Raw genomic sequence first — 5195 nt, 5'->3', positions numbered from 1 at the left:
AGAATTTCAGAGTTGTATACTTTGACAATAAATGAACGTTTGATCCTTTGATCCTTTGATATTTTGAAGATTTGAAAATCCAATACAGCACACAAGCTTTCAATTAAAACCATGAACTGTTGTGAATTATTATTCATAACTGGGTAAGAATGCAAAGCAATGGGATCTTGGAGATTTAAAGTGCATTTTCATGTTTCCTTTAGAATGACAGAGTTCTTGGAATTTGCCCAATTAATAACTCATGATCAGATTAAAGGCAGATGGACTTTGGTTCCTCCTTTAGACAGAAGTTTGATGTTAAGTCACCAAATGCTTTCTGAACGTTGTCATAAAGCCAGGGCCCGAAAGATCTAGGTTTTGAATTTCCTCAGACAGTAATAGGTTTCTGCCTATCAATAAGTTTATTTCTCACTGTTCAATAGAAGGTAGCAATATTGAGAAACATTTCTTTGTTATTCTGACCTATTTCATCTAATGTATGGGGTTTCTTCAAAATGAAGCTGTGTTTAATTTTGGATGGAAAAATATACAGAATCCGTTGAATGTGGCAAATACATAGATCCAAAGTAAAACTCAATGGTGGATGTGAAACAGACTTGGGAATTAAGAAACTTGCATCGGAGCGGCTGTGTACATACATCTATTGATGCTTCTGCACACATCTTCAGTGATGTTCCTAGAATCGTTGGGTGTTTCGGGTCTTTCAACATCATACAACCTCCTCCAGGTGACCCAGACGGGGCTGATCAGACCCCAGCTTGTGTCCAGATGGCTAGCTACTTATGACTCCATGGATCCCCTCTTTTGAGCCACAGCCATCTTGAGGCCCTCTCTGCCGCATCGGTGGTACTGTGGATGGCTCTCCTCTTCCTCTCTCCCTCGATGCCCAAAATGCTGAAGGCTCTAACTAAAGAATGGGCTACGAATCCCCTACAACCAACCTCCACTGGGAGACACCTCGCTCTCCATCCAGCCTGTCCTGCGTACTTGGAGAGCTTCCTTTCAAAGGCCTCTTCCAAGCTATCTTCCCATGGGACTGTCAACTCCAGCAGCACCACTTGCTTAGTCGACTCAGACACTAGGACAATGTCTGGTCGCAGGGTGGTGGCTGCTATATGGTTGGGGAACTTCAGCTGCCCTTCGAGGTCCACCAACAGCTGCCAGTCCCTTGCAGAGGTCAGAATGCCTGCAGATGTTCTTTTGGCAGGTATTGGCTGCTTCCCAGCTCTGACAAAGGCAATGGTCTGCTTGGAGGGTTGGGACCGCTTTGTCCACTTAACTCCTGCACTGACTGCTTCAGCGATGGTCTTCAGGACCTGATCATGCCTCCACCTGTACCGTCCCTCACCAAGTGCCCTTGCACAGCCGCTGAGAATGTGCTCCAGGGTTCCTCGCTTGGAGCACAGTGGGCACGCAGATGACTCTGCCTTGTCCCATGTGTGCAGGTTTGATGGGCTTGGAAGCACATCGTAAACTGCCTGGATGAGAAATTGGATGTGGTGTGGTTCGGCTTTCCAAAGGTCAGCCCAGGTCACTTTCCTGTCAACCGCATTCTCCCATCTTGTCCAAGCTCCCTGTTGCTACAATCCCACCACCTTGCAGGCTCTCATCTCCTCCACTACTGCTCTCACCTCCTCCTGAACTAGACGACGCCTTTCCTTCCCTCTGGTGTCCATTTGGGGAGTTGGAAAGGATCCTAGCCCAGCTCGGCCTCATGTGACCACTCCCACCAGCCTCCTGTGACGCAGCCTCGCCTCTGCCTCCTGAACAGCTTCCTCTGCCCTCCACTTCCTGCCAGTACTTACTTGGATCCCTGCTCCAGCCACCTTCATGTCACTTGAGTCCCTATACTGTAGCATTTCTCTGGCTCTTGTTACCTTGAATTCTTCCCCCAAGGATTTGAAGGGCAGTTGCAGTTTGTTGTGGTGTCCATAGAGTGCGATGCTGCTCAGGCTCTTTGGCAGCCCCAGCCATCTCCTGAGGTGGTTGCTAGCCCTCCTCTCTAAGGTTTCGACTGTCGAGATCGGAACTGCATAGACAAGGAGGGGCCACAGGATTCTGGGAAGAATGCCATGCTGATACACCCAGGCTTTTAACCTCCCAGGTAGGCCAGACTTGTCCACAGATTTCAGCCAGCCATCCAACTCGGTGCAGGTTGCCTGAATGGATGTTGTGTCCCTTAGAGAGCTGTCAAAAACTTTGCCTAAGCTCTTGACTGGCTTTTCTGTGATGGTTGGGATGGCTGTGCCTGCGATGCTGAACCGCAACTTGTCCTCCACCTTCACTTTCCTCAGCACCATCGATCTTGATTTGGCAGGTTTGAAACGCATCCGGGCCCACTCCACCAGCTTTTCGAGCCCTTACAGAATCCTCCGGCAGCCTGGGACTGATTCTGTGGTGACTGTGAGGTCATCCATGAATGCCCTGATAGGCGGTTGCCGTTGAGCGGAATTCATTCTGGGCCCTCTGGACTCTGGTTCAGCAGACTTAGTGAGCATGTTCATGGCTAGGGAGAACAGTGTCACTGAGATAGTGCACCCTGTGATGATGCCGACCTCCACCTTGAGCCAGGTTGATGTAATTGCTCCTGAAGAGACCCTCATCCTGAAGTTGCTGTAATAATCAGTGATAAGATCTCTGATACTGCTGGGGATGTGATATTTGGTCAGTGTGAGCTGCACCAGCTTATGCGGAATGGAGCCATATGCATTTGCCAGGTCGAGCCACGACACTGACAGGTTGTCCTTGTTCTCTCTGGCCTCCCTGATGAGCTGTGTCACCACACCGGTGTGCTCCAGACAGCCCGGCATCCCTGAAATGCCACCCTTCTGGACTGATGTATCAATATAGGTGTTCTTTGCTAGGTAGGTGCACAACCGGTTGGAAACTGCACTGAAGAAGATCTTCGCCTCGACGCACAGCAGGGTGATGATGCAAAACTGATCTATCTGGGTGGCATTTTCCTCCTTCGGGATCCACACCCCTTCAGCCACTCTCCACTGTGCTGGGATCTTCCCCCTTCTCCAGAAGATTCTCAGGATCTTCCACAGACGCAGCAGGAGTTTGGGGCAGTTCGTGTACACTTTGTACGAGGTGTTGCTTGGTCCTGGAGCCGAGCTTGCCCTTGCTTTGCGGACGACCTCTCTGACTTCCGTTAGTTGCAGCTCTGACATGTCGAACTGCACGTCCGGTTCAGGTGGGTCTATTAGGATGTCGCACTCTCCCAACTCCTGCTCTCTTTCAGGATCATTATATATCTTCTTCAGATGTTGGTCTATGTCTTCCTGTGAACAGGCCAGTTTCCCACTGCGCTTCTCCCCCAGCAACTCCTTGGTGAACTTGAAGGGGTTGGCGATACAGGCAGCACGTTTTCGGGCCCTTTCACGACGCTGCCTCCGATGCCACTCTGCCCGGTGGAGGACCCTGATCTTCTTTCATAGTATGCACATCAGCTGGGCCAAGCCAATGCGCTCCTCTTCTCCTGCCTCCTTGTATTGGGACTTCAGCGCTTTCATCTCCTGCCTGATGTTGTGGATCCTCAATGCTCTTTGGTTCTTCGAGTAAGATATTTTGGAGCCTTCCTTCTCCTCTCCTCCGAACCGTTCAGCTGCGGTACTGACAATAATTGTTGTCATGGCTTGCAGCTTCCTATCAACCCCTCCCTTCGCCGTTGCCTCCAGAATTTGGTTGACATCTTTGTCAAACTGCTTCCACAGTGAAGTCATGTTAGCTGCAGGCCATTTGATCCGCCTCCTGTTAGACTTCATGTTCGAGGGATTAGTTTGCAACACTTGGAGGTTCCGGGCACTATGGGGTGACTCCGGGCCTGGCCCCTCCTTCGTCTCACCAGGTTGGACACCTGCGCGTTGTGCTGCTCCTGCTCCCGCCAAACACTTCATCCTCGCTTGGTGGATCTTCAGGCCATGATCGTTCTTGCAGATTTTGCCATATGCACACTGCTTCCTCATCGTCGTTTGTTCGTTGCCTGGGTCTGATGTCGTTGTGTCCATCCCACTGGGGTGCTCATCCTCCCCCTCTCTCGGGCACCCCGGGGGTATCTTTTCCTTAGAGTCATTGTAGCTTTTGTGGGGGTCCTCCTCTCAGAGGACACAGATTGGGTTGCCAGCCCGTTCTGCCCTGGTTACCGTCTCTCCAGGCTGTCACTGACTCTCCAGTCGTCACCGCTCTTTTCGCGGTTGTCACCCAGTCTTTCCTGGTTGTCACTGATGAACTCAGGGTGTAAGCTGTGTACATACATCTACTGATGCTTCTGGACACATCTTTAATGATGTTCCTGGAATCATCGGGTGTTTCGGGTCTTTCTACATCATACAACCTCCTCCAGGTGACCCAGCCGCGGCTGATCAGACCCCAGCTTGTGTCCAGATGGCTAGCTACTTATGGCTCCATGGCTCCCCTCTTTTGAGCCACAGCCATCTTGAGGCCCTCTCTGCCGCATCGGTGGTACTGCGGATGGCTCTCCTCTTCCTCTCTCCCTCGATGCCCAAAATGCTGAAGGCTCTAACTAAAGAATGGGCTACGATCCCCTACAACCAACCTCCACTGGGAGACACCTCGCTCTCCATCCAGCCTGCTGACAGTTGCTGACCAGTCCTGTGTACTTGGAGAGCTTCCTTTCAAAGGCCTCTTCCAAGCTATCTTCCCATGGGACTGTCAGCTCCTGCAGCACCACTTGCTTAGTAGACTCAGACACTAGGACAATGTCTGGTTGCAGGGTGGTGGCTGCAGAGGTCAGAATGCCTGCAGATGTTCTTTTGGCAGGTATTGTCTGCTCCCCAGCTCTGACAAAGGCAATGGTCTGCTTGGAGGGTTGGGACCACTTCGCCCACTCAACTCCTGCACTGACTGCTTCAGCGATGGTCTTCAGGACCTGATCATGCCTCCACCTGTACCGTCCCTCACGAAGTGCCCTTGCGCAGCCGCTGAGGATGTGCTCCAGGGTTCCTTGCTTGGAACACAGCGGGCACGCAGGTGACTCTGCCTTGCCCCATGTGTGCAGGTTTCAGAGAATCACAAAACTACGTTAGGTATCGACCCATTGAATCTGTTTCCAGCATTTACAATATTTCAGCTGCTACAGCTCGTGTTACATGCACATGCAGTTCAACTTTTTGAGTGATTATGCAGAAAGTTTGAAGTTAATAACTCATCCCCTTTTACCTTAGGCCACGAAC

General features: G+C 51.0%; 1 pseudogene; it reads right to left on the bottom strand.

Annotated features, from left to right (window-relative positions):
* Nucleotides 1-736: 736 nt before the first annotated feature.
* Nucleotides 737-3923, bottom strand: LOC134356523 (uncharacterized; annotated as a pseudogene).
* Between the last annotated feature and the right edge of the window lie 1272 nt (nucleotides 3924-5195).

Source organism: Mobula hypostoma, chromosome 14 (genome assembly GCF_963921235.1).
Source record: "Mobula hypostoma chromosome 14, sMobHyp1.1, whole genome shotgun sequence".
In the NCBI taxonomy this organism is placed as follows: domain Eukaryota; kingdom Metazoa; phylum Chordata; class Chondrichthyes; order Myliobatiformes; family Myliobatidae; genus Mobula; species Mobula hypostoma.
Note: the sequence above shows the minus strand (reverse complement) of the source record. Positions and strands in the feature narration are given on the sequence as shown.